We start from the raw sequence: 20,935 nt of genomic DNA, 5'->3' as shown, positions 1-20,935 counted from the left end.
ATATACTACCTCATTAGTAAAGCAAATAATTATTGCTCCTAATGATATGCATTAATAAAGCATAGTTTTCAGTAGGGATGTTACGATACCAAAAACTCACAGTACAGTAATACCACGATAAAAAATCCATGCTACAATATTTATCACGATATTAAAGAACAAAGAAAAATACTGACTTGATGTCCTTTATTAAGTAATAAATCGGCATTTTTTATTCGTATAAAATTTGTTTTTCCTTTTAAATTAAAGTGCTTCTGCTTTCCTTCTTAAATAAAAGTAGCGAGCGATGATGTAAGCATGTGCAAAAATTGGCATGAACTGTCTTGGCATGAATTGGCACTGAATGATTGAACTATGTATGTACTATTCAGTGGTGGCTCTTGCCAGATCTCTCAGGGGGGGCAATTGTTGCGATGATGGCTAAGGTGTCCCATTCTCTCGGTAAATTAACAGCTAGCTAACGTCACATTGTCACATTGCAAACAAAGCGTTACAAAGCGAATGCAGCTATACTAGCAAAATAACCATGTAATATCCTGGTAGATTTCATCAAAGCCCCACAATGGTATCGAGGCCTTTTTTTAATTGCGATATCGTGAAATTCAGTATATATCGTTACATCACTAGTTTTCAGTATTTATACTGTGATGTTATGATTTTATGTTTTATAGCCTGGAAATGGCTTTGGATTAAGCAGAGATAACCAATTGTTAATTGAAAACTCTGGAAGTTAAGAACAAAATTGAATGAAAATGTGTCCTGTATAGCACTTTTGTCTGTCTTAACTCAATGACTATGCACTCATCAGTTATCTGATGCATAAAACCACTTTATTTTCAGAGATCACTTGAATTAGTTAATCATTGCATCTTGGTGATGATCACCAGAAGGTTTTTAACAGAAGCCATCTTTCTTAATTTGGAGATTAATACCAGAAATTGCAATCCTGCCCTTTCCTTGACTGTCACACTGAAAGACCTTGAAAAGCTCACCAGTTGTCAAACTTTGATATTGCTGAGAGGGTCTCCAACATATTTTAACTAATTCCAGGCTCATCATAGAAATAGCCTTAATAGAATGTATGTTAGATTTAATAGACTAATTGCTGCTGTTGTTTATTGTGAAAAATAGATTAAAATTAGCTGAATAGGCTATTAATTTTGCAGATGGGTAAATGAAAGAAAGCAACAAAAAACAACTTAAGCTGCTTTGTGGGCTACTTGATGTTTCTGGCAAGAACAACCAACAACATGTCCACTTTTGTTGATCTCAGTAGGGGCTGCTGGCGTGTCCCACACAGAGGCGATTGTTTTTCTTTTTTTGTGGCAAGACTGTCCTCCATTTTCAGCTAACAAGGCTATCTGATATATCAGTTTGGTTTCATCGTTACTTATATGCACAACCCATGTTTTTGTGTAAGCTATTATTAATGTTTTATGCAGTGCGAAATCAGAAGAGAAGCTGTTGACTGTTGACAGAAAAATGCCACCGTTGCCATTTCAGAACTGCACCCTATTTGGTATTACCAAATACCTGCACAAATTTACACTCAATACTTGGTGTGTGGTGTTCATACATTGATGTTTACATAGTACTTACATACGTAATTACATAAGCATAATGACCCTGTAATGTGTCACGTAACCAGTAGTGTGATATTATAACATAAATGTTATTGTATTCATCAATTATTTGATATGCTGTCCCAGCCTTCATAATATTATATTACACAATAATATGAGATATTTCTATATAAAATATTTAAATAAGCCATGAAATTAGATACAGACTTGCAGTTACAGAGCCCTTAGCACAGGGTTTTTGCTTGTATTTTCAAAATAACCGCTTGGGCAGCATGGTGGCGCAGTGGTTAGCACTGTTGCTTCACAGCAAGAAGGTCCTGGTTTGAATCCCAGCTGTCCCAGGCCATTCTGTGTGGAGTTTGTGGAGGTGCTCTGGTTTCCCCCCACAATCAAAAGACATGTATGTTAGGGTTAATACTCCTGGCAGTGCCCTTGACCAAGGCACTGGCAAAAAGAACTGGAGTTGGTCCCCAGGCACTGCGCTGCCTGGAGTGTGTGTGCGCTCAGTACTGGTGTGTGGGCTCCTGGTGTGTGTGATCACTGCTCATTGTGTGTAGGATGGGTTAAATGCAGAGGATGAATTTCCCCATGGGGATCAATAAAGTATACAATTATTATTATTATTATTATTATTATTATTTGGAAAAGCATCTGTTCACATTCAGTTGTAATACCGGGCCACCAAACCAAGTGCTAGCAATTGACATAAAAAACACAAATCAATTCCCCTGGCTCTGTGCAACCATATCACAGGCAACAGGGTGACTGCTGAATTGCATCACCCGGCATTGCCTCACTCTCTACATGCTTACCTCAACATTGTGCCTGGTGTTGGTGCCAATAAGAAGAAATGTATTCACCTTCCATCTGATTTTAATTCTGATTGGATGTTGCTTTAGGCTTTACCTTGGCCCACAGGGACGTCATGAATATGTACAGTAGACAAAAGTACAGAGGCATACAAATTGTTTAGAGTAATTGAGTAATTCTTCTGCACATTTTGATATGTTACTCCACTTTTAGAAATGGAGGGGGCAGTGAGATTTGTGTGAATATTTTCACAGTTTTGTACTTTCCATTCTCCCTGTGGAATAATATGTACTGTATTCAGCCTGCCAGAAAGGGCAGTTACTTTTTATTGGCCCAGTAACAACACTATGCAACAAATTCAAACTGAAGATTGAATAACATGTCCAAAGAATTTCTGTGCTGCCTACAATATCTCAAAGCAGTAGCCTTTCACAACACAATGCTTGTATGACCTGAAAGGACATTAATGTCATGTTCATAGCTGTTATGCCTTCAGTCCAAATCTGAACTGGTCTGCAATCATGGTTTTGCAATCACCAGGATCTTGAACATAATCCATCATCCATGCTACTATTTCACTGAATGAAAAAATCTTGAGATATATACAGTAACAGTAGGCAGTCATGGATAACTTGCATGTTGTCATATTCACCTTCTTTTTTGATTTGGTGCCCCTTCCAAAAGACTTGAGAAGAAACTGAGCACCTGTCGTGATTATAGCCAGCACATCTGTGTCTGGACTGTTATAGCTTCATCAGCAGGTTTTCTTATTGGTCACTGGTTGCATGGCCACACAAATAAAAAAAAATGTCTGGCCACAAGCACGTTACCAATCTGTGAAATCTAAAAAAAAGTTGTTGTTTTTTTTAATAATCTAAATGACTCTATATCTGTCACAATGAGCTTTTTCATTTTTCATTTTTTTGAACTGTGCATATTAACACTTAGTAAGGTAGCCACTATCATTTGTATTTTGTGCTTTTTAAACATTGTTTTAGTTTTGAGGTAATTTTATTGATTTAAGCATGCATGGGACATTCCTGTCACGTATGCAGTGCAGTCCTGGTGAGCCCCAAATGTGCTGTTACTATCATAAAGTTTTGGAGAAATGTGGCTCTGGTGACATATACTCCATCAGTTTCTCATTCTCAGTATGTACCATTGGCAGTCATTGTGAGTAGAATGAGTTGCTTTCATGCAAATGAAATTTCAGGGTGAGCAGTACCTGGTTTGACCCAATTTGGTTCAAAAGGACCGGAGGACCCCCTTGTTGCATCTGTTCTATAATTCCACACCCAGATTTTTAAAAAAGAGCTTCTACATCTGAATTCTAGGGATACACAAACCTGTACTGAGAAAATCCCTTCCAAACAAACCACATGTGAAAAGTTTTCATTTGTTTTTGATTGTCCACAGAAAAGCCAGTGTGGAGCTTTTTGATCAAATGATCTGGGGAGCTTTGAAAATGCACTTAATCCCACTCATTGACTTTTAGATAAATTTCCTCTCTTTACAAAAACCAGTCAAGGACAGATTTGTAAATCGGAATCCACCTGAAATATTTCACCATAATTCTGAAAGTAGATGTGTGCAGGGAATGGAGAATGTTTCCTCATGTCCACAATTCTTTAAATATTAAGTGCAATAAAGTTTTACAGGCAAACTAATTCAGTTTCCTCTGAATGTGGGTTGTCATTAAAAAGGAATGGAAAAGTAGTATGGAGTCCAATGCATGTTTCACTCCCTTGTAGATTCTTTATGGTTATTTGCCTTTAAGACATATGCTTTGAGCTGTGAGTCACTCACTAAATAAGATGCAGCTTAGTCCTGATCTTTCTTTAATAAGCAAGCACAAAAAATGTTAGGTAATAATTTTGAAATTATGTACATCACAAAGAGCTGATGATAAAAATGTGCCTCTCACAAAAAAATAAAAAATAGAAAAGCATAACAGGAGGAATTACAGCTTTGTTGTTTTTCGCCCTTGATCAGTCATAGATTTACACGGAAAAGAATACAATAAAATGCAGAAATTAATACATTCTTGTCATTTAACAGATGCTCTTGTCCAGAGTGACTTACATAGGTTATGATTTATACATGTTATCCGGTTTATACAGCTGGATATTTACGGAGGCAATTGTGGGTTAAGTACCTTGCCCAGGGGTACAGCAACAGGAGCCCTGTGGGGAATCAAACCAGCAGCCTTTCAGTTAGCCCTGCTCCTTACCACTATGCTGCACTGCCGCGTGGTATATTATGGTTTATTGCTGGTGTTGATTGTTGACAACAATTGGCTTGCAATTGTTCTTTGTCATCAGGTCCTCTATCTAGCCCAAGCCCTTTTTCAACAGCAGTAGTCCCTGTGTTACACTGTTGGGTAATGCATGCAAGTTGCTTTGCATCTGATAAGCACATAAACAGTGTAATATGAATGAGAGAATGCTGCACATCTACAATAGCCTCACAGTGGACTGAGACTCTCCCTCACATCTTTCATAATGTTGCACTGAAACAGAGCTGTATAAACTGAGAGCTTGCATGTTTTCTGGTTGCATAAAGTGTTCCACCAGTGAGAAAGCAGTATGAATGTTGAGAAGCTGGAGGCAGAAAATAATGAAATTGTCTCTGTAAACCACACCATAACCAAGACCCCCAGCGGAGTGAGAACACTATTATGTAAACACCCTCTGAGCATAGAACAATGAACCGGCAATGGAAGTTCAGTGGACACCAAAAACATAGATCCATATCGTCAGTATTTCCAGCTTAATGATCGGCATGCATTTCAACCCCTTTGTGCCACACTGAATGAGGAAGGCTTATCTTGTTATTGCTCTTTTTCAGGAGCATGTCTGATTAAACAGGAGCTTTGAAAAGAGAATTTTCACTGCTTTAACAGCAGTTTAGCAGACTTAAAGAACAAAAAAGCTTCAGTCCTGTCTGACTGCAACAATTGATATTTCTGGTCTGCTATAAGCAGGTGACAGCACTGGGTGTCAGCATCAGACAGAGGGTCAGGGTGTATTTTTGGTTTGTTCCTGACCTCCTGTGACTGCTCTGCTTTTATAATGTTCACACTTTGATGCTCTCTCTTTCAGCTAATGCTGTAGGGCTGGGTAAGAAACAATGTTGCTGAAAAATTCTACAAAATGTTGAGCACTGTGCTGGAGGTGGTGGTGTTTCAGAGGGCCTAAGTGATTGAACATAAGATCAAGAACAGTGGTGATTAATTGGGAGTGTAGAATCTGAAGTACAGAACTGTTCTTAGTGAAGGAAGATATATAATTTCCTTACAGCAAAAAAAAAAATTCATACACACACATATACAGCTCTGGAAAAACCAAATGAGTTGAAAAGAAAAGTTTTGAGTGAGGAACAGAAGGGTTCAGTTCTGGGTTTACTGGCAGAGAAATACAGTGAGTGTCAGGTTGCTTCCATCCTTAAAATTTCAAAGACAGCGGTTCATAAGAACAAGGTCAAGCAGCAGACATTGGGGACAACAAACCTACAGACCGGCAGAGGGCGAAAACAGCTCTCCACTGACGGGGATGACCGCCAACTCATTCGAATGTCACTCAACAACCGTAGGATGACATCAAGTGACCTACAAAAAGAATGGCAAACAGCAGCTGGGGTGAAGTGCACGGCGAGGACGGTTCGAAACAGGCTCCTAGAGGCGAGGCTGAAGTTGTGCAAAGCTAGAAAAAAGCCCTTCATCAATGAGAAGCAAAGTAGAGCCCAGGCTGAGGTTTGCAAAAGACCGTGAGGATTGGACCATAGAGGACTGGGGCAAGGTCATCTTCTCTGATGAGTCCAATTTTCAGCTTTGCCCAACACCTGGTCATCTAATGGTTAGATGGAGACCTGGAGAGGCCTACAAGCCACAGTGTCTCACACCCACTGTGAAATTTGTTGGAGGATCGGTGATGATCTGGGGGTACTTCAGCAAGGCTGGAATCGGGCAGATTTGTCTTTATGAAGGACGCTTGAATCAAGCCACGTACAAGGTTATCCTGGAAGAAAACGTGCTTCCTTCTGCTCCCCAACTCTGAGGATTGGTTTTTCCAGCAGGACAATGCTCCATGCCACACAGCCAGGTCACTCAAGATGTGGATGGAGGACCACCAGATCAAGACCTTGTCAGGACCAGCCCAATCTCCAGACCTGAACCCCATTGAAAACCTCTGGAATGTGTCCAAGAGGAAGATGGACGAATTTTTGCACCAGGAGTGGCATAAAGTCACCCAACAGCAATGTGAAAGACTGGTGGAGAGCATGCCAAGATGCATGAAAGCTGTGATTGAAAATCAGGGTCATTACACCAAATATTGATTTCTGAACTCTTTCTAAGTTAAAACATTAGTATTGTGTTGTTTAAAAATGAATATGAACTTGTTTTCTTTGCATTATTTGAGGTCTGAAAACACTGCATCTTTTTTTGTTATTTTGACCAGTTGTCATTTTCTGCAAATAAATGCTCTAAATGACAATATTTTTATTATTTGGAATTTGGGAGGAATGTTGTCAGTAGTTTATAGAATAAATAAAACAAAAATGTTAATTTTACTCAAACAGATTCAAACAGATACCTATAAAGTAATATATATATATATATATATATATATATATATATATATATATATATATATATATATATTTATATATATATACACATACACATACATATATATATATAGGGACAGCTGGTATAAATGGGCTAACAGGGCTAAGCCCTCCCTATCTTTTATAATAAACATGATAAAATTATTGTTAAAAAACCTTAGAACAGATTTTTAAAAAAAAATTTTGGTGGAACCTAGAGCAGCAACAGCACCAAATGGTCACAAGAAAAACACAAGATGTATCTAAATGGGCTTAATTTTCACCGCCCAAACACAGTAGCATCAGCTTCCATTCATCTTCTGGGTCAAGTTGGTCACAGGTGTCATGGCACGCCCCCTTGCTGATCATTTGGGCTAAATTCATTCAGCCCAGTAACCGGAAGTCTCAGACGGTCACGTGCCGGTTAATTTGAATGCTGTTTTCCATTGGAAACTATTGAAAAATATCCGAGAAAGTCTGGTGGAACAAGATCATCTACTGTATCAGACTATATATTTGTCATCTAGAATACAAGTAATTGACATCTATTGACTGTCTGTTTTGCACGTTTCTTCTAATAATCACATGATCACGGCAAAAGTAGAGTGGCTGAAAAAAGTGGCTGTCAATAGGTAGCTAGTTAATAGCTGACATTAGCTATCACTGCCTCTCTAGCTAGATAGGTCTTCACTATTTGTCAACCAACGTTAGCTAGCTAGTATTGTCAAATAGCTAGGACTATCAGTCAATCTAATATAGTGGTGATATATTGAAGGCTTATTTTGTAGGCTATCATTCCTTCATTTTTGCATATTTTTTAGTTAAAAATGGCATGTGCTAATGTGTACAGAGAAAAATAGTCAAATGGTAGGCTGCGTGTGTGTGTGTTTGTGTGTGAGAGAGAGAGAGAAAGGGAAAGAGAAAGAAAGATACAGAGAGTTTTTTTTTGGTATCAGGCCATTCTTGTGGGTACTTCTCTATAGTGTTGTAGAGCGTGTTGCTGTTGCTGTAACTTGGTATGTCGGATGTGAGGCTACTCTTGCTACAGCATGAAACTGTTTTTGAAGACTGTTCTCTGTTTTGTTCTATATAAAATCCAATTGAAAAAAACTATCTGGTAATTATTCACCCAAATCTACAATTAAAAGGTTAACTGAACACAAAATAAATGTTCTCAGCTGATAATTTCAATAACCAGGTGTCAAATTAAGAACTGTAAACCCCCCCCGTAAAATGTATTATGTGGGAACAGTATGACTCTTTGAAATGTTATTAAGATTAAAGCATAACTTCCATTTTTCAGCAGGTATATAATAAAAATTTACATTTTTCATTGTTTTCATTGTTTACATTGTGCATTGTTTAGTATCCCAGGAGTGGTTCATTCATGTATGGCAGCTACTCTTGTGGTATGTGGTTAAGTTTTAAACAACCCCTAAACTTCTTTGTCTTTTTTTCAGCCTTTCTTCAACATTCAAAGGAATTATGTGTCTGTATGGTTTTTTTTTTGGATTGGTGTGAAAATTTAGGAATTTTATAATGTAGTTACTTAGTAGTTGTGTTATTTAGTACATTCCCCAGACCCAGAGTAAGCCTATTCCTCCTCTATATATAATTTTGAATGGAGATTCTAATCTTGGCATGTGTTTGTGTAGTGACTAAAGCAGTAACAATACATATAATTTGTAAATTCTTGTAGTTACTAATGTCAGCATACATACAGTAAACAAATACTTACATGGTTATTTCCTTTATTGTGCTGAGAATTGTATATTTTGCTGTTTGAGATAAAGTTTGAGTCTTCAGCAATCTGCCCCGTGGTGAGTACATGTTGAGTGATGTAACAATTTAGCTAAAATGTCATAGCCTGTAGCAATCAATGTGCTGAAAATCCTTAGCAGTGCATCCGTCGAATTTATTGAAGAGGTAGTTTCATGAATTTCCCATCTTTTGTGTTTTTCCAGCAATAAAAATAATTTTATATGAAATTTGTTTCATAAGGGGAAATTTGTTTTATAAGGAAAAGGAAGAGAAAGAATAAAATAATATTGTTGCAAAATGTTTTAATGTGTCAATGAAACAACATGCAAAGGAACAGGTGTGTTTTACTCTATTGTGCTGTCGGACAGAAAGTCTTAAAGTGACCAGAAAACTTCCCCCTCATACTCTGTGCTGTTGTGGGCCTTCAAAGAATGTTTCAGATCATCAGGAAAGGTATTCAAACAGTACAAATATAAATATCCTAATCAATACACAGTGAACTGTTTTAGAGGGCTCTTGAAAATTTATGATATTCATTCATTTCTGCTCCCATTAATACTCTCACTACCATATAAAAAGCTTTGGAAATGCATGTATTGCTACATTAGAGCTATTTTAGGTACATTGCAAACTACTGAAGGTGGCCATATTCAGGTTGACATGCATTGCATGTAAGCTGTAAATCATCATATGTTTGTTTATGTATTGCTTTTTGAGTGCATAATGAGTGACAGGTACTCCACACTTTTCAGTACTTCACTGTCTTTGTTGCTTGGGCAACTTCTGTATTTCTGTATCAGAAGAAAATTGTAGTTTTCTTCATAATCAATATAATAGTGGGCAATAGGCAATAGTGGGAGGCAAAGTGGCTCAGTGATTAGGGATTTAACTTAATTTTTACCAAATCCAAACTGGGGCACATCCTATGAAAATTTTAGCAAGGTACATCATCTGAATTGTTGCTTTGGTTACCCAGCTTTTTAAAGGCATATATTTTAAAAAATATAAGCTATGTAACTTATCCTGGTCAAGGGCATCTGCCAAACAAATTAATGATAAATAAACAAAGGTGCTTAGTACCCAAACACCGCTTTGTGTGTTCATACAAATATGAACACAGAGTACAGTGTACCATTTAGTCATGCCGCTTGACCATGCCTTTAAGGTACCTACCTCTGTATAGCATTTAATCTGACCATTTGTGTCTTCTGTGTATTGTCTGGTAACTTTCTTCTTTGAGGAGTTGGCAAGACTGATTCTGTGTATTTTCCAATTCCCAACCTTCTCTCTCCTGCTCAAAGAAATGGTATTGGAATGAATGACAGTATTGGAATAATAAGTATTATTCCATAATAATAAATGTGAAACCAGTCCTAAAAGTACTATATACAGTATGTATGTAATGTATGTCTCACATTAAAAAATCAGAATTAAAAGTTTTACTTTTGGTGATAAGACAGATAATGTATATTTGCATTTAACTGGTAAGTCTAGCATTCGGTATGGTCAGTTTTGTGCAGTGATTGAACCCCTGTTGACAAACTGAAATACTGATTTGTAACCATTTTCCTGCTTAGCAATGGCATCCATCTTTATCTTTTGCCACAAAAACATCAAAACTTATACTCATACTTCGTTTTGATCACTGCACAATTGATAATTAATTGTAATTGTAAATAATATGTAGGGGTACTGTGGTTTTAATCTCTGTGGGATGTTTATGCTTGAGGTAATTGGATCTCAGGATCTCAACCACAGTAAATCACTACCTTGGTTTAATGTCTGAGCTAAAGGACGGCATCTCTCACTGGATTGGAGCATTGGTTTTCTGTTTGGTTCAAAGGGAAGGCTGGCATCTATTGCCACACCAACACCAATTATCCTCCCAAGTTAAAACCTGTTTTAATAGTTTAATAGGTTAAAACAAGTTTTAACATGGTAGGATAGATTGTTTTCAGATTCTATAGTAGCAGGAAGGGTGGGTGTTACCACATAGACTAATGAATATAACATCAGAAACACTTTTTTGTGTGTGCCTCCATTTCTGTTGCCTAGATGTATTTAGCAAGACTAGTAGATGCATAAGAAATATATGTGGTTGACAGGAAACAGACAAATTTTTGTCAGGTCTTTCCAGCATTCTCATTTGTGTTTTGTAAAATGTGCTTTCATTGGAGAATCTGTACTGCAAATTAGGGCTGGGCGGTATATCGATTTTTTGAAGGTATATCGAGATATTTTCAAACAAGCTATAGGATGAGACAATACCATTTATATCAATATAGTCTGATGTTGCGTTACATAACCCATTTCTTCTGTAAAGCCGTGCCAGTGTTGGCAGCTCTCCTCTCTCACACTTTCCGTGCAACCCTGCCCCCACTCTCCCTCTGCATCTGCACGCAAACTCGGTGTTCTGTCGATTTGTCCTACCTTATCGCAATGTCCTACCATAGCGTACATTGATAGTCCTATCTATAGATATTTGCTACCCTATTGGGAAATACTACTGCAAGTAGGTTGTGCTACCTTGGAAGCGAAAAAAGGTTGGTAATTCTTTTTTACATTATCAGAAAATGGTTCTAAGCTAATTACATTATTGTTTTCATTAATTCATCAAACAGCAATTTCGAAAATGCTGTCAAGTAAATTTTAATAATAGGCTTAGCCTACTTACAATTTATCTATCACAAAAACTGTATGTATTTGGGCAGTCTAGTTTACATGCTGACATGTAAATTTGTAGTCTAGTTTGTCCATCAACACACTCTAATCAATACAAATGTAAAATTTTAAATAGCATATTTTGATATTCTAAACCTTATCAGAAAAGACTACCAGGATATAACTGTAGAATTACCTTATCAGAAGGTGCTACCAACATAAACCTATTTTTATTTAATATAGGCCATTTATTTTATATATTTTTTCATTTACATGTTGATATATTGTGCAGCTGTATATTTTCAAACAGGGAAGGAAACCCTGTCTTTGCATTTTATTATGATCACAGTCTGTTTTAAAAAAAAGTGCTTGTGACATCTCACATGTGGCTTTGACTTACAGCTGAACATTTAGCCCACTTCGTAGAAAATACCAAGATATATATCGCGTATCGCCACTCAGCCTAAAAATACCGAGATATGACTTTTGGTCCATATCACCTAGCCCTAGTGCAAATTATGCTGATTCCTTGCTTGCTGATGCCCTTCAGCCATTCCACCATTTCTGCCTGTCAACATAACTAAACTCTCCATTATGATTTATCATTGTCTTTAGGTAAAGTTTAAGTTTGATGTTTTATCTCACAACTTTAGAAGTGCTCAATTACATCTCAGAGTTGATGGCCAGTAAGCAGTAAAAGCATGAGGCACTTTTTTTTTTTTTTACCCCAGGTCCCATAGTTTTCTGCCTTGTCAATATCAGGCTTGGAAATGGCAAGGTCCAGAATTAATAAATATAGTTTTTTTCTTTGGCCTGTTAAAGTTGCAAGATTACTATCCACTCTGGTGGATCGCAACCTACTCTCATTCAAAGAACTACTATAGAATTGCAAGATGCCCAAATCTTAAGTTTCAGTCCAGTTCCTATTTTTTAAATATAAGTCAGTGGCATTTTCCAGTTTTTAAACCTGTTGGTCATCTCTTTGGATGATCTTTGGTTGTCAAATCATGACCCTCATATTACAGCGCTATACAAATTTGTCTGCCATGGAAAGATTCGGCTCTATGTGATATCTGACTACATAGTTTTAGTCTGAGAGGTTACCCTTTACCACGTCTGTCACATTGCATATTTTTGATAAATGAGTCTACTGTAAATTTAAACATGTTGAAACACTGACTACACTGAGTGAACAGACAGCAGACAAATGAGGGTCATTTTCCAAAGGGTACAGTTCAAGGGAACGTCTCTGATTTTGAGTCACTGTAAATGTGATGCCAACTTCATTGATTCTTCATTACTATGTTTGGCTTGCTAACTAGCTATCTTGCTGGTAGTACCAATTATTACTTGATGTTGTTGTGATAAACACAACATGGGTTAGTTGTCCACTTTAGCTGTAATGTTATCTTGATAGCTGTTTTAGCTAATAATGTACAGTGGTGGTAAAACACAGAATCTGGCAGGATACAGTTAAAATGTAGCTTGATTTGCAATGAATTATTCTGCCTGGTGAAATATTAGACAAGATGGTGTTTTTTAATGTACCAGCAACCTGACAGTTCGACCAAAAGGTCAATGTTGGACCCTGCAAGAGGTTGTCATCAGGCAAGTGGTATCCTAAAAGTTTTTCCAGGGATAAACAAGAAAGGGAAAGAATGGATCTTAGCAACTGGTTTATACCACATGTACATTCCAGATTCCAGACACTGTAAATGAGAAGGTCAGCTGAATGCATTTATAAGACTTGTACACCTGCAGTCTCGTCATTTCTGCAATTCTGCATTTGCTGTCCCCCCATCTCAGCCTTCAGCATCATGCACAATCATCCAAACACATTGTGGCCAAACTGAACAGTGACAGCAGAGATCTGGTTGGACTCATCAACTGTCATTTGAATTTCTGCTGGCTTTGACAGAGTCCTGTTCATTCAAAATGTTCCCTGGGGACTTGCAGTAAGTGGGCTCTCTGAACAACAGGGGCCACAGGGTCCAGTAAATTCTTTTATGTCACTAAGACAAGCTGTTCATTTCTGCGTAGCAGACATTTCAAATAGCTCATGCTACAATGATAAAGGGCAGCATCATACACCATTAGCTGCAATTTGTGTGAGATCAGCTGTTGATAAGAATAGGGTTTTATCCTTTTTATTTGAAAACTGCAATTATGGAAAAAGTTATGGTAGCTCAGATTTCATTCTTCAAGCGGATAAGAGTTCCTACACCTAACATGTTTAGCACAATAAATTATTGGAGATTATTTACTAAATGTGCTCAGTGGTATTTTGTGCATTAGCTGTGAGAAAGGATCATAGCTGTAATAACTGTAATTTATATGCAGTTTTGTGATGTGAGGGAAACTGTCTAAATGAACTTAAAATCCATTGAAACATCTGTGCACTTATAGTTTTTATGTACTTATGATTTTTAGGTGCAAAAAGTGTTATAATGCAGTAAGTTCCATCTTCAGCAGTAATATAAAGTGGAACACCCTGCTTGATGACATCTTGTATTGCTCACTTTTTCTAAAGGAAACTGTCAGTGCTTTAAATAGAAGATGCCAATCATCTGTCAAATAAAGTATATTTCATTTCGGTGATAGAGCACGGAACAGTATAGGTAATTTATTTCACTGAATATTAGCTGCAAAGTTTGAATTTTTGGGGCAAAGAATATTGACATATAGAATTAAAGAAAATTTGAAATTTAAAAATGGATTAAACAATGTTTGTGAAGCGTTTTTGTTGTCTTTAGGACAGCTACTGTATTATTATAATTGATATATGAAAACAACTTGAAAGAAAAGGCTAGAATGCAGAATGTTAACTTTTACAAAATCCTGCAAGTTACATAATAGTACCACGTAAGACAGTGATAAAAAAAGGTTTATATACTGTATATATACTGTACCTGTGCTATTGGAATTATACATAAAAGACCTTATGTTCTGATGCAAATACAAGTCACTCTGGCCATCTGGTCGTGCACATGTAGGAAACCTGATATCATGCTCAGCAGTCTGATTTTGAATTCCAACTGGTTTCTTGGGAATTTGTTGTTTACATACTGTGCTTATCTATATATTCAACAGTGAGTGGAAAATACATTGCCCATGCTGTCAATTAAAGCTTTGTGTTTGCACATGCTTTTTTGTTCAATACAGTAAATTATCACCATGCACAGACTTATGTGTAGTAAAAAAACAACAAAACAAGTTATATGAAACACTCAGCCCCACAAATGTAGTTTGATCTTCTTTCCATTTTTTGTGTCATTGATTAGATGTATGACAGTGGGATAAATAACATCTTGAGGTTTTGACAAGGATAATTTAAGACATCATCTCCAAAACAGGATTCTGCTTTGCCTATGTCTTGCTGGCTCTATCAGTACCTTCCACGTCTCATTTGGTCAAACTAGCCTCAGAGAAACAGCCTCTATTTTAATGTCAACATGCATAACACCTGATAGACATACTGCATTACTATAGGTGGAAACACAGGCATGGACCATATGCAGTCATATCATTGCAGGTAGACACAAAGTCATGTTGTATATGTAGTTACATCATTACAGTTAGAGACATGGGTGTATAGTATATGAAGTCATATCTTTGTGAGTAGAGATAAGCATATGTGCAGTCAGGTTCAGTGTTCCTGGGACCACTCAAAGGCAGAGGGACAGAACCCTAACTTACTGAGAGCAATGCAATGTAGAGAATACAATGGCGATATACAGTATGTGTTAGCCTTGTGGATCACATCCTTATTACGAATAAAACGTTAAATTCAAATTGAAGAAATGGATATAGACGTACGTAGCTGCTTTCCTTTGTCAGATACTTTCAGTTTTATTTAATGTAGTAAGGCTTCCGCTTCCCCATGTAGCCCAATCTTACAACGGCCCAGGCGCCAAATTGAATCATGCTTCATTTCAGTCTGCATTTGTTCTCCCACCCACTGATATGGCAGGTCTCCTGGTACCAATTACAAAACCGTCAGCTGAGAGTAATATACCTCCCACATGCATGGTAATAGTGCAGACAGAGAAATGGGTCATAAGGAGATGTTATTTCCAGGTGGAAACCTACTCAGTTGCAGAATTACAGTATCCCTTGTTTCATCTTGCCTGTTACTAGTTTGAATTGCTGCTTCTTCCAAGGCAATGAAAAACTGATGTTTACCATTAAGCATCTTATTCAAAGGGTAGTGGAAGTGGTAGGATGTTGCTGGTATTTTGTCTGTTGTCTGTTTGAAAACGGATGTTTTTATTCAGCTAAATATGTATTGAAGGACTGAAGTACCTATCCTAATTTTTTCCACAAACATAAAAGAAAGTATTCATATTATTGGTTAAAAACTGCTGAAATTTAATCAAAGCTCTGTTCACTGATTAATTCACAAAAGCAGTATCTGGATGATTTCCATGGTGCCATCTTTCCTTTATGTTCTCAGCTATCTTAGTTAATAAAGGGCAGCACTGTAAGTATTGCATTGTTATCTCCCTATTATCCTTGCACTATGCAAGCCACAGCTGCTGTCTTGAGCATTAATCTCATTGCACACACCTGACTGTGGCCTTTTTGTAAATACACATGTTCTGGAATAAAGAAATTGGCAAACCCTAAATCATGCAGCAGAAATGGTCATTACCACTTTTGTCCCATCAGAAAGCATCACAATAAAAAACTGTAGTCATTACACTAAATATCAATTGTTTCCACACATGTTTAAAACTGAATTTGACCAGAATTCTTGAGAAACTAAAAAGCAGGACATCGCCAGGCTGTATACATGGGTTAAAGATCTCTGGCCCCATGCCGGAAATCCATCGTGCGGAGATTGTAGATGAGGCAATGAATTATTACTAGCGTATACCAGATCGGAACACAATTCTATTGAAAACCATCACTGATGTGGTGTTTTTTCGGATGAGTTTTAACCAAGCCTGTTTAGGCGACGTACTGGCATGAGAGCACTGTTCTTATCCAGTCAGCAACTATAGTTTCAACTTTCTGTGAGGCAATGCCAGGAAGTATTTGCGGGGACTGTATCAGCTTATTACTGCACAATAGGCTAACATGCATTGAAGTAGATGGAGCATAAGAGCGAAACTTGTGAAGGTTGGCGCAGACACAAGCACAATAAAACAGGAGGTGAAAATGGCGATAGGCTGGGTTAGATGAAACTCGACCAACTTTTATTGAAGTTGCATTTTTCATTCTTAACAGCATTTAAAACAGGAAGCACTTTTAATTTGAGCACTGTAATACAAAATTGTATTAATAATTGTATTTTTTTTCTTAGTTTTGAATTAAAGCTGTTGTGATAATGCTAAATTTACGTGTCCTATTTCAGGCTCAGAAAATTTTGTTTTAAGCCCTGTGTATCTGATTGATAACCCTAATGCTAAGGTTTATTAATGACCACCTGTGTGTCATAATGTTTATACCATATTGTCATGTTTTGCTTAAAAATGGTATTCCACTCTTCCAGAATTGTGAATGTCACTGGCATTTGAATAGCATTTGAAGTGGCGACATTGTTTCTTTATTGTTACTATCCAATCAGTTGAAGATGAAACTATTTGATACTAGAGTTTATGCCAAGTCTGGTGTGTTGGTTAAGCAGGTGCACTTTAGTGGTGTCATCAAGGACATTCTGTCTGAAGTATGGCATGGATTAATAGCATACTGAATTGCCATTTTTCATGTTGCTAAAGCATTACTTACTTAAATTTATATTCCAAAGTAAAATTCACTTGAAAGTAAACAGCTTAAAAAGCTGTTATGTGGCCAGGACAAAGTGTCAACATGGTGAAAGTCTTTTTTTGCACTTTAGCACTTTGTGGAAACTTAATGGAATCTTTCAACTGTCACTGATTCAAGAGCATCAAGCATCAGAAATATACTAATGCTGAGACATTCTGGAGAAACAAAATGACATTCTGGAGAAACAAAATAAGTCTGTCTACAAATGACTGGTAAAAAAGAATGGTTAAGTTTTAGTTTGGGGTGTGGAGGTGTTTGGGTGTGGCGGGATGTATATTTTCACAAACCTCAGTTTCTCAGTTTTTCTACTGGCTAATTCAGTCTGCATATTTTCTTTACAGACCCATCAGGAATGCCACATATCTTTGTCAGGGCTCAGAACAGATTATGCTAACAATCATTCCTATTACAACCAGAGATATATTGTTACAGGGATGCATTTTTTAAGACAAGAAAAGGTACCCAGTTCATCTAGCAAATGTTTTCCTTGCTAACTAACACACCTGTAACATAACAAATGGAAAGCCCCACCCAGATTGAGCAAATAGGCACTCACCTTCGGCTGAAGGAATAATGGAGGGATGTGAATACCAAACAAGCAAAGGAATGTCCATGATGGAAAAGGTAACTGTAGAAAGGCCCCAAATAAGGCAAAACATCAGCAACCTTCTTCTTGTAATACATTGATATTCCTTTTTGCAAATTAGACTGTTTTTTTCTCTATTTTTTCTCATTTTACATTCCTTTTCCTCATTTCATATTTCTATTCCTCTTTTAACAATTCTTTTGACTTTTCAAGTTAATTTGGAATTGAACTGAAATCTGTAAGTTCATTATGTTGAAGATCTGTGGTAAGTGTTCATTTGAACCCTGAACCTTAATTTGCAAAATATTTAGATAGCTTCCAGTCTTTAAATTGTCAAACGAATGACAGTATTAATCAGCTAATTATGATGTGTGTCTGTATTCTAAATGCATTTAAGCTCGTAATGGTGAATGAGTTCACTATGTCTTAGCATAGAGTTCATTCCAACTGCCTGTCATGTTTCAGTCTGTTGTGTCGACTCTTATTTGTGGCCATGACCTACAGTCCCTGTAATTTTGTAATTCTGTTTTGAATTGATGGAATTGATGGAAGCTACAGTGATAATCACAGTCCATTCATATTCTTTCAATTAGAGCCATCCATGTGTACAAGAAAAAAACCAAGCTTTCATTACACCCATGAACAACAACAGTAGAAATTCAGTTGGAATGAATATATTAGGTCTTCCATTATGGCCCATAATGTGGCAGCCCTGATTAGTGAAAGGGGGTTATTTTTGATTGAAGATGTGGGTGTGTTATTCTGCTGGAATGAACTTGAATAGACCAAACGATTATTTGTGAAATAAAATGTAAATCGATGTCACAATAATAGACAAGCAATTTCAGTGGCTTGCTAACTGGGGCCTGTGGATATCATGTTAAGGCCACCTGCATGAGTAATGAGGACCTATTTAGTCTGCATGCCAATCAAGGCTCCTTACAGCCCACCTCAAGAGGCTCCACTTTCTAAAATATCACACCCTAGCCATTTCCCACACCACAGAGATTAAGGGCATGTATGTACATTTGCTTAAAAGAGAATTTTGCCACAGCATAAAGAGATGCATTGGGGTAAAGGCCCCATTATAGGCAGGGTTTCTGTCCAAGTAATTTAAGATTCAGTCCAAATTCAGAAAGAATTATGTTCCATTAAATCTGTAAAATTAAATCTAAAATAAAAATCTGGATAAGCTTTGCCTTCAGGCAATAAAAGTTCTTTATTGGTCAGTTGAAGATAACATGACCACATGTGGTTAAAAAGGACAATACTCAGATAAAAGGAATGCCATCAGATGCTTCCAGCAAGTGTATTGGAAACCTTTCTCTGCAATTTTAGTATCCAAATACATGTAAATGTGCATATTTAATGTGTCACTAAACTACCTTGGATGTTCATCTACATTAGTGTTTGAATAGTGATAGTGTTCTGTATAAGTATATACTAGTGTATGTTAAGATTTTGACTTACATTTTGCCAGGGAGTGAATGTTAAAAATATTTTTTTTCAGTGCAGATAATATGGAAATGAGGGGGATAGTTGTCTGATGCATCTAAATATGGCTAATGTGTGTCTCATATGAGAATTTGCCTCCTTTGAGTTCTCTTTGCTCTAGGAAAAAATCAACTGTAATCACTCCAGCTGGAAATTATCATCATATAGTGTCATATTACACATAAGGTAGTGAGCTGAATGCAAAGGATAGCCACTGGACAGTTCATGCATGGGCCCTATCTGGTTGTTTTCTTTGACATTCATTTTTCATCACACAGTGAGAGAAAAATACTTGCTTTTTGAGGTTAATGATACATACTTTTCAGTGAGAATATAATGGTTGAACTGCTGTTTATTCATTACTGCACTTAAAACCAAATGTTTCCTTCAAAAATACGTTTACCCCAAGGCTAAGCGTATCTCCTCCTCACCTGTGCTTTTTTTCTAAATAATGCAACAATTTTATCTGTCCTCACTGTTTTTTGTGTTGTGATTTTAAGAGACATTACATCTCCTTTAAGGCATCATTTGCAAAGTTGTTGTTAACCTGTAATATAGAAAGTGCCAACACAAAGTTTTACAAACAGACCATGGAAAACCTTTGTAAAAGATCATCAGAAAGATCATTTATAATTGCATAAGTCTCCTCCGTCCATCTCAAGCGTTAAAATTTTGGCAGAAACTGTTTAATTGAAGTGTATGCAGATTGGAGAGGGAGCTGAGAATGCTCAATACCCACTGCATTAATAATACATATGCATTTGCAGGCAGTCATGGCATAGTGAGTAGGAATATGAATTTTATGGCTTGGAAGGAGAGCAGCTTGAAATGCCTTGAAGATTTCCTGACCAGACTTCATGCAGCACAATACCTTTTATAAAGTGGTAAAAATAGTTTCAGTCTGTGCCACTAATTGGCTTTCATGTGACCAAAGTTGCACAGATCAGTAGTGCTGTTGTACCATTTCTACAATTTAATGACCAGCACCCAGTTAATCTTTTTGATTGGTGCATTGTAAATTCTTTGTAAAATTCTGAAACTAACAATGTTCAGTTGGGATATTGTCAGTGGGAAATTTTTTATTGTATATTTGTGCATTGGAGTATAGCTTTGCCAAGTTAAATGTGCCAGTGAGCATTTTACCAAATTTGTGAAAAAATTGAAGACATTTGACATACCAGCCGCATTGGGTCATTGCACTTGTTTGCATAATATATTTTTGGTTTAAGTTTTATTGCATTGTTCCTTAACAACAAGAGTTTGAATCCTTGTACAAGCTACCAGGGCTGCTGCGGCAAATCTGCTGTAAACTGCAAAACTAGTTACAGAATCTGTTAATGTAAAATACATAATAATCTGTTAAATCAGAATGTGGAAATGTATTGTAACCATTATGACTTTTCTAGGGTGATGGGAAAGCAATGTTGGTGAAGTTATTCATTAAAGATCACTCCTTGTGGAGGAGCACTGAGAGCTGTTCCCTATTTCTGTGTGTGCTCTGGTGAAGAACTCTCTTCACAAAGCATGCATATATGAGCTCTTTATTAGCATACCAAACCTCAGCAAAAATAAACAGGAAAACAGGAAATGCATTTCAACAAATCACCAGGTATTTTGCCATAGTGTTCAGAAAAAGTATGTAAAGTAAGTAAAGTGTAGGTGATAT

General features: G+C 36.9%; 1 protein-coding gene across 1 annotated transcript in view; it reads left to right on the top strand.

Moving 5' to 3' along the window:
* LOC118781819 (protein kinase C-binding protein NELL1-like) overlaps nucleotides 1–20,935 on the top strand; it is a 172,543-nt gene that overhangs the window by 125,754 nt on the left and 25,854 nt on the right. The gene's annotated exons all lie outside the window — the stretch shown is intronic.

This window comes from Megalops cyprinoides, chromosome 8 (genome assembly GCF_013368585.1).
Source record: "Megalops cyprinoides isolate fMegCyp1 chromosome 8, fMegCyp1.pri, whole genome shotgun sequence".
Lineage (NCBI taxonomy): Eukaryota > Metazoa > Chordata > Actinopteri > Elopiformes > Megalopidae > Megalops > Megalops cyprinoides.
This window is presented reverse-complemented; position numbering and strand designations above follow the sequence as displayed.